Source organism: Vombatus ursinus, unplaced genomic scaffold, assembly GCF_900497805.2.
Source record: "Vombatus ursinus unplaced genomic scaffold, bare-nosed wombat genome assembly UNPS02014778.1, whole genome shotgun sequence".
Taxonomy (NCBI): Eukaryota; Metazoa; Chordata; class Mammalia; order Diprotodontia; family Vombatidae; genus Vombatus; species Vombatus ursinus.
In genome coordinates, this window is record NW_020954556.1 from 14030057 (window position 1) to 14040385 (window position 10329).

Below are 10329 nucleotides of genomic sequence, written 5' to 3' on the forward strand. Positions count from 1 at the left end.
TCTATTCACCTCCTTAAATTTTCTTATTTATTTTATGATTAGCTTCATCTAGTTCTAAAAAGAGGTGGCTGAGGTACCCCACTAGTATAGTTTTGCCCTCTATTTCTCCATAAATCACTTAACTTGTCCTCTAAGAATTTGGATGCTACACCACTTTGTAAATATATGTTTACTATTGATATTACTTCATTTTCTATGGTATCTTTTAACAAGATGAAGTTTCCTTCCATATCTCTTTTATTTTGAATATTTTTTTGATTTTGCTTTGTCTGATTGTTACCCCTGTTTTGTTTTTCTTACTTCCCAAGAAGCATAATATATTCTACTATTCTGATCCAGCCTACCTTTACTTTTTGTATCTCTCTGCTACAAACATGTTTCTTGCAAACAACATTTTATAGAATTCTGATTTTTAATCTACCCTGCTATGTGTTTCTGTTTTATGGGACAGTTCATCCCATTCACATTCAGAGTTATGACTATTACCTGTGTATTTACCTCCATCCAATTTAGCCCATTAATACTTTTCTCTCTCCTTTATTCCTGTATCTCCTCACAAATGTTTTGCTTTTTACCACTATTTCCTTCAATATGCCTTCCCTTCTGTCAGCCCCCTTCCCCTTTTCCACTCCTACATCACTATTGGGTAATATAAGTTTCTTTGCTCAACTGAGTGTGTATCTTATTCCTTGTTTGAGCCAAATCTGAAGAGAGTAAGTTTCAAAGAATGCTCACCCTCCCTACTTAGATCATATCACCTTGAAAGAACTGAAAACTTACAGATCCCTAGAAGGATCTCTGAAAACAACTGCACAAAACCCCTGGGACAGTGCACCTTCCACCCTGGAATTAGAGTCATACTTTAATAAAAACAAATAATTGGCTGGGAAAATGAGCAAACAACAAGAAAAAAAAACTCTGACTATAGAAAGTCATTATGGTAACATGTGAGATCAAAACATACACTCAGAAGAAAACAAAGTCAAAGCTCCTACATCCAAAACTGCCAAGAAAAATATAAATTGGTCTCAAGTCATTGAAGAGCTCAAAAAGGATTTTGAAATTCAAGTAAGAGAGGTAGAGAAAGAATTGGGAAGATAAATAAGAGTGATGCAAGAAAAAATCATGCAAAACAAGTCAACAGCTTGGTAAGGGAGACACAAAGAAAATACTGAATAAAATAGCACCTTAAAAAGCAGAGTAGGCCAAATGGTAAAAGAGATCTAAAAAGCCAATGTGGAGAAAAATGCCTTAAAAAGCAGAATTGGCCAAATGGAAGAGGAGGTCCAAAAGGTCCCTGAATAAAATAATTCTTTAAAAATTAGAATTGAGCAAAAAAAAAATGACTAATGATTTTATGGGAAATCAAGAAACAATAAAATAAAACCAAAAGAATGAAAAAAAATTAAGACAATCTGAAATATCTCATTGGAAAAACAGCTGACCTAGAAAATATATCCAGGAGAGATAATTTAAAGGGCTACCTGCAAGCTGTGATCAAAAAGAGAGTAGACAACATTTTTCTTTCTTTTTTTTTCTTACTGATCCCAACCCAGTTTATTTTAACATGATTCAGGTCCCCCAGAGCAGGAGTAGTCACAGATCACATTCCCCTGCTCTAAAGAAAGAAGGGATCCAGCCCCAAGCATCAGGGTGGAAATGAGGGAGGAAGAGGAAGCAGTTCCGATCTTCCATGGGAAGGTATCTTCTACTTTGCAATCATCCCAAGTATTCACCCAGGAGAGAGGACAGAGGAATTTGTAGACGTGTTTGTACCACTGGCAGACAGAAACATCACCACCTTTCTCAGTCATGGCCTTCTCACAATAGGGAAAATCCAAGTAGTTTTGCAAGCAGTTATAGGTCTAGTTTTGGTTGGGGAAGTGACTGTCAAAGGGCTCAATGAGGTAGTTTTGGATCTTGTTCATGATGTCTTCAGACATGGTGACTCCTGAGGTTGCTTCTGCTGCAGTTACTGTCTCTATTTCCACTGCTTCTCCTGTAGATGCTGCAAACTCAATGCCTAGACATCATCTTTCAAGAAATTAACAAGGGAAACTGCCCTGAAATTCTGGGACCAGAGAGTAGAATAGAAAATGAAAGAATTCACCAATCACCTTCTGAAAGAGATCCTGAAAGGAAAACTGCCAGGATTATTATAGCCATATTCCAGAGTTCCCAGGTCAAGGAGAAAATATTGCAAGCAGCCAGAAGGAAACAATTTTAGTATCATGGAGTCACAGCAAGGATAACACAAAATTTAAAGCTTTTACATTAAAAAAGGGGGGGGGACATGGAGTATGATATTCTGGAGGGCAAAGGAGCTAGGATTACAACGAAGAATCACCTAACCAGCAAAACTGAGTATAATATATCAGGGGAAAAATGGATATTCAGTGAGATAGAGGACTTTCAAGCATTCTTGATGAAAAGACCAGAGGTGAATAGAAAATGTGACTTTCAAATGCAAGACACATTAGAAGCATCAGGAAAGGGAAATCATAAGGGACTTAATAAGGTTAAACTGTTTACACTCCTACATGGGAAATGATATTTGTCACTCATAAGACCTTTCTCATTATTAGTGTAGTTAGAAGGAGTACATATAGACAGAGGGCACACATGTGAGTTGAATATGAAGGGATGATATTTAACAAATAAAATTTAGGGTTGAGAGAGGAATGTACTGGGAGAAAGAGAAAAGGAGAAGTATAATGGAATAAATTATCTCAAATAAAAGAGATAAGAAAAAGCTTTTACAGTGGAAGGGAAGAGGGGGGAGGTGAAGAGTGAGTCAACCTTACTCTCATAAGAATTGTCTCAATGTGGAAATAATATACACATGTAATTGTGTATAGAAATCTATCTTACTCTACAGGAAAGTAGAACAGGAAAAGCATAAGAGAAGGGGGGTGATAGAATGGAGGGCAGATTGGTGGAGGGGGCAGTAAGAAGTAAAACACTTTTGAGGAGGGAAAGGTTGAAAGGAGAGAGATAATAGCATAAACAGGGGTAGAATAGGATGGAGAGAAATGGAGTTAGTAATAGTAACTATGAAAATATTTTAAAGCAAGTTTCTCTGATAAAGGCATCAATTCTCAAACATATAAAGAACTGAGACAAATTTATAAAAATAAGAGCCATTCCCCAATTGATACATAACCAGAAGATATGATCAGTTCTCAAATGAGGTAATCAAAGCTATCTATAGCCATATGAAAAAAAAAATACTCTCACTATTGATTACAGAAATGCTAACTAAAACAACTCTGAGTTACTACCTCATAGTTATTAGGTTGACTAATAGGACAGAAAAGGTAAATTACAATTGTTGGAAGGGATGTGGGAATAATGAGACATCAATGCACTGTTGGTGGAATTATGAACTGATTCAACCATTCTGTAGAGCAATTTGAAACTAGACCCAAAGGGCTATAAAACCATGCATACCCTTTGATCTAGCAATACCACTACTAGATCTCTATCCCAAAAGAGATAAAAAAGGAAAAGGACCTATCTACACAAAAAATATTTATATCAGCTCTTTTCTGGGGGCAAATAATTCAAAATTAAGGGAATGCCCATCAATTGGGGAATGGCTTAACAATTTTTAGTATGTGATTATGATGGAATACTATTGTACTATAAGAAAGAATGAGCAGGATGCTCTCAGAAAAACTTGAAAAGACTTGCATGGCTTGATGCAAAGTGAAATGCATTGTGTACAAAGTAATAGCAATATTGTAAGATGATCAGCTGTGATTAACTTAGCTATTCTCAGTAATACAATGATCAAAGACAACTGTGGAGAACTTATGATGAAAAATGCTTTTCATCTCCAGAGAAAGAACTGATCATATTTGAATACAGATTGAAGCATACTTTAACTTTCTTTATTTTTCTCGAGTTTTTTTTGTCTGTGTTTTCTTTCACAACATGACTATTATGGATATATTTAGCATGACTACACATGTATGAACTATATTGAATTGTTTTCCTTCTAAATGAGGAGGGGATTAGGAAGGAGGGAGGGAAAGAAATAATTTGGAACTCAAAGTTTAAAAACAAATGTTAAAAATTGTTCTTACGTGCAATTGGGGGAAATAAAATACTAAATAAATAGCTTATTTTTCACAGATTACCTCAGATTATTCTTGTGGAGAGAATGCCAAAACATAGATTAGACAAAAATACCCTTAGATAGATTTAGAACTGATCTGATGACCAAATTCAAAGGGTAGTTGTGAATTGTTCAGTGTCAATGAGGCAGGGATCTCCAGGTCTTAGTGCCTGGCATATAATAAACCACTTAATAAATGCTCTTTGATTGATTGATTCTCCCTCTCCCATAGGATGTAAGCTCCTTGAGATCAGGAAGTGATCAATTTTTGTCTTTGTTCTTAATATTCAACACAATACCTGGAGTATTTAAGAAATGTTTATTGAAATAATGATTGAATGGTTGGATTAGATGACAAATTATAATCCAAGGGGATCTCAATTGGCTAGAATGCTAGACCATATCTAACAGTATTAAATTTAATAACAATAAATGCAAAGTCTAACACAAATTATAAAAGAACCTGGGGTATTAGTGTTAATATGAATTCATTATAAAACAACGTTGTGAAATAGCTTAATATGATATCAGATTACATTAACAGAAATAGTATCCAGAAAAAAGATCACATTCTGGAAAACATGCAATTAACTAAAAGAACTGGAAACGTTTTATGTAGAGGACAGAAGATTTAAGGTGATAGGATAACACTCAGCATTTAAAAGACTTCCATGAAGAAGAAAAAAAATTGCCTTGGTTTATTTTGCTGGGTGATAGAGGGCAAAACTATGAACAGTAAGTGGAAGTTGCTGAGTGACAAATTACACTTCAACATAAATGTAAATGTTCCTACAAGTAAAGATGTACAAAATTAGATTAGGGTGTATTGGAGATAATAGGTTTCCTATCACTAGAGATCATCAAGTGGCAATTGGATGACAACATGTATACATGGAAGTTTATATAGAATATATTCTAAATAAATACAAAGTAATAGAGTAGGGAGACACTAGCATATTAGAGAATCAGGAAAAGTCTTTGCAAGAAGTTATGTTTGAGCTGATTCTTGAAAGAAACTAGAGATCCTAAGCCAGACGTGGGAAAAGAATGAATTCTAGGCATGTTGAGCAAATTATGCAAAAATATAGGCAAGGTAATGGAATGATGCATGTGAGGAATAGCAAAAAGGTCAGTCTGACTGGACCACAATGTGTGTAAAGGGGAGTAATATAGAATAAATCTGGCAAGGTTGGTTGGAGCCAGTTTGTAAATGGCTTCAAATGACATACAGAGTAATTTTTATTTGATCCTAGAGGAAAGTGAGAGCTGCTGGAGATCACTGGAAAAGACAATAACATGGTTAGATTTGTGCTTTAGGAATAACACTTTGGCACATGATCCTATAAGAGATGTACTGCAATTATTTTAACTATGTGACCATTGGCAAGCTACTTAACTTCAATGGTCTCAGCTGACTCTCATGTAAAATAGGGTTAAAATATGTACAGTATCTACCTCACAAGTGTGAGATAGATATGGAGACTCATGAAATTAAGATCATGGGCTTAGTGTCACAGATTCAGAATTAAAAGAAACCTCTAAGGTCATCTTGTCTAAACCAATTGAATGAAATAATGTATTCAAAGATATTTTTGAACTTTAAAGAGCCATTAAATGTCACCTATGAGAAGAAGAAAGTGAGATTCATGGAAATAGTTATTTACTCAATACCTAAGCATGAGAGAAAGGACAGAAACCCAGAGCTCCTTATTCAGAATCCAGTGCTCTTTCTACTACTGCTTTAAACTGGACTACATAACTTTGACCACAGTTAGACCTTCTCAAGAGCACATATAGAATATAACTATTTATAGTAGAATGACCTAAAGCATATGGGATAGAAATCCAATTTTCTCATAATAGTATTTCAGATCTGCTGCTAACACAACCCAAAGTTTTAGGTCAAAATACTTTCAGATGAATGTATCTCGTATAATATTTGTTTAAGCCCCCTTGCTTTAATAATTAACATTATTATAACATTTTATATTATATTTATTTTCATATATAATATATAACAACATTATAATATATAATAATTATAACAATTGGCATAAGTCAAGACTGTAAAACTAATTTCATATTTCTTGTTGTTGTTTTTAAATAAACCATAATTTTTCTCAAGGACGTATGTTTGGTTGAAAAAAATGAAACAGCACCAAACAAATAAACACAAAACATTGGTAAGAGAAATTAATAGTCAATCAGAAAGTATTGTATCTTTTGTTGCTATTCAATTGTTTCAGTTGTATCTAATTATTCATGATCCCATTTGGGGTTTTCTTTACAAAGATAATAGACTGGTTTGACATTTCCATTTCCAGCTCATTTTACGGATGAGAAAACTGAGGCAAACAGGGTTAGGTGACTTGCCAAGAGTCACACAGCTAGTAAGCTACCTCAACTGGAGGGGAGGCCACAAGGTCTGGTTCACTCCACAGGCCAGAAAAGGGCTTGTTGAGCCTCTCACTTTCACAAACTGATATTAATGGAAAGCCTCAAGATATAGGGATTTCACTAAATGTGAGAGTCATATCTGCATCTTATCAGGAGATGCTTCACCAGACAAAAGCCCTGCTACACAGGAACCCCAAGAGGGAGGTAAACCAAGCACTCTTGCTCATCTATGAATGGCAGCCTGCTGAAATTTCTGAATCGCAATGATGCCATGAGGAAAGAGCATGTCTCAACTTGAGAAAGGCTTCAGAACCAGGGGATAATCAAAGGGAATCTGATGAGCAAACATCACTATTAAAACTTATCACTTTAATATTGCTCACTTCTGTACATACCAACTAAAACTCAACATCCTGTTGGATACTAATACTTAATGAACACCAACAATCAAGTTTTGCAAAAAGTTTTCAAAGTCATTACAGGTGGATACATCCTACATGTCCCACAGCTATCCACCTCCCCCTCACACACCTTTTAATGTAGTGTTACCTATATCGTATGAGTTGGAGCTGGAAGGGCCCTACTTCAATAGTCTCATTTTGCAGGTGAGAAAAGTGAGACCCATAAAGGTGAAGTAATATCTTTAACATCAAAGATTTTCTAAGTTATTGAGATGGGATTCCAACCCACGTTCACTGATTCCAAAGGGAGTATTCTGTATTCTTTCCATTATGCTATTCTGGCTCTACTATTTCTCCTGACAATCATCTAAGAGAAAAGTCCTCCTTCTCAAAGCATAGAGAGTGTTGTACTATCCCAAAACAAGTGCTAATGAAAAATCCAAGAGGGAAAAAAAGAGAAAAGCAGTATTTGATATATTGTCTGACCCCTTCTCTGTCTACCACCCAGATTCCCACTGACTGCTTTAAGAAATGGAACTATTTATTAAAGCCACCATGATTTCAATAAATATTTATTAACCCTTATATAACATATAGACAGGTGAGTGGATCAAATACTAGACAGAAAAAAAATCTTAGATTTTATAGTAGGAAAGGACCTTAGTGGTTATTTAGTCTAGAATTAACATTTAACCTAAAAGAAAACTAAAGCTCAGAAAAATTAAGGACACATTTCAAATTAACACAGCTAGTTAGTGGCACAGTAAAGATGATGATCAAGGTATCCTTAATTTCAATCCATTGTTCTTTCTGTTAGAGCACACTGTAAAAAGCATATGCAGAGGCAAAGAGGCAGGGATATATAGGCTATATCTGAGATGTGAAAAGTAGTCTAGGTTGGCTTTACTGTAAGATTCATAAAAGTAAATGAGAATATTATGGCACCATGGAATGCACACTCAACTTGACATAATAGTAGAGATTCTCTGTAGATGGCAAAGTCTCCTGGATGTTTTTGTTCGTTAGGTGACATTGGGATGATTATTGTTTTAAGTTCAAGGACAATGTAAAGAATTCTCTTTGGAATCCAAAATAACCTAAAAGAGTTAAACATACGGTAATAATTTCACAGGAAATACCAAATGTCTATTGCTTAGTAAATGATAAGCATTTGGTTAGGCAAAATGTAATTAGTCCATCAGTGCACATATCTTGAACAGACATATCATAGACCCATATCATATTGTTTAGAAAAATTATAAGTTGTATGTTATAGTGGAAAACACATTGGACTTAGAATCTGGAAGCCTGTGTTTCAATCTTGGTTCAATCCTTAACTAGCAGTGTGATCTTAGGCAATTCACTAACTACCTGGACTATTGTTTTCCTCATTTCTCTAACATGATTGACAAAAAGAGTTCTTGAGGATGGAGAAGTCATTAAAGTTTCTTCCTGAAATAAAGGCCCATTTTTCAAATATATACATAAATACATACATACACATATATATGTATATAGATACATACATATATACATACATTATATATATGTGTGTGTGTGTATATATATATATGTATAGTTTTGAACATTCACTTCCACAAGATTTTGAATTCTAATTTTTCTCCACATCTCCCATCACACTACCCCAAGATGGCATACATTCTGATTACTCCTTCTGCCAATCTGCCCTCCCTGCTATCATTCCCCTTCTCTTATTCTCTTCCCATCCTCTTTTACTGTAGGGTAAGATAGATTCTTATAACCCATTGCCTATGTACTTTATTTCTCAGTTGCATATAAAAACAATTCTTAAAATTTGTTTTTAAAACTTTGAGTTCCAAATTCCCTCCCTACCTTCCTTCCTCCTTCCCACCCACCTTCATTGAGAAGGCAAGGAATACAATATAGGCTATACATGTGTACTCATGCAAAACACCTCCATAATAGTCATGTTGTGAAAGACTAACTACATTTCCCTCCATCCTATCCCACCACTCATTTATTCTATTCTCTCCTTTGACCCTGTCCCTCCTCAAGTATTTGCTTCTGATTACTCCCCTCCCCAAATATGCCCTGCTTTCTATTATCCCCCTTCTCTTATTCCCTCCCCCCCCATATTCCTGTAGGGTAAGATAGATTCCCATACCCAATTGAGTGTGTATATTGTTTCCTCCTTAAGCTAAATCTGATGAGAGTAAGGTTCACCCATTCCCTCTCACCTCGCTCCTCTTCCCCTCCACTGTAAAAGCTTTTTCTTGCCTCTTTTATGTGAGATAATTTACCTCCATTTTACCTCTCTCTTTCTCCTACCAGTACATTCCTCTCTCACTCCTTAATTTTATTTTTTTTTGGGTGTACTTTCATATTCAACTCACCTTGTCTCTTCTGTCTATATATATTCCCTCCAACTACCCTAATAATGAGAAAGGTCTCATGAGTTACAAAAATCATCTTTCAGGGTAGAGATATAAATGTAAACAGCACAACTTTAATAAGTCCCTTATGCTTTCTTTTTCCCATTTACCTTTTCATGTTTCTCTTGAATCTTGTATTTGAAAGTCAATTCTTCTACTTAGCTCTGATTTTTTCTCAACAACATATTAAATTCTTCTATGTCATTGAATGTCAATTTTTCCCCTTCATTGATTACACTCAGTTTTGCTGGGTATGTGATTCTTGATTTTAATCCTAGTTTCTTTGACCTCTGGAATATTATATTCTAAGCCCTCTAATCCCTTAATGTAGAAGATGCTAAATCTTGTGTTATCCTGATTGTGTTTCCACAATACTTGAATTGTTTCTTTCTGTCACTTTGCAGTATTTTCTCCTTGACCTAGAAACTCTGGAATTTGAGTATAATAAAATTCCTCTGGAATTTTCCTGTTGGCATCTCTTTTAGGATGTGATTGGTAGATTATTTCAATTTCTGGTTCTACAATATCAGGGCACTTTTCCTTGGTAATTTCTTGGAAGAGGTTGTCTAGGCCCCCCTTTTTTATCATAGCTTTCAGGTAGTCCAATAATTTTTAAATTCTGTTTCCTAGCTCTATTTTCCAGGTCAGTTCTTTTTCCAATGAGACATTTCACATTATCTTCTATTTTTTTTCATTCTTTTGGTTTTGTTTTGTAATTTATTGATTTCTCATAGAGTCATTAGCTTTCATTTGCTCCATTCCAATTTTTAAGGAATTATTTTCTTCAGTGAGCTTTTGGACCTCCTTTTCCATTTGACCAATTCTGCTTTTTAAGGCATTCTTATCCTCATTTGTTTTTTGGACCTCTTTTTCCATTTGATCTAGTCTATTTTTAAGGTGTTATTCTCTTCTGTATTTTTGGGGGTCTCCTTTGGCAAGGTGTTGACTCATTGTACATGATATTTTTTTTGCATCACTCTCATTTCTCTTCCCAACT

At 35.0% G+C, this 10329-nt stretch overlaps 1 pseudogene; it reads right to left on the reverse strand.

Annotated features, from left to right (window-relative positions):
- Positions 1–1562: 1562 nt before the first annotated feature.
- On the reverse strand, positions 1563–1943 carry LOC114045344 (annotated as a pseudogene).
- Positions 1944–10329: the final 8386 nt, after the last annotated feature.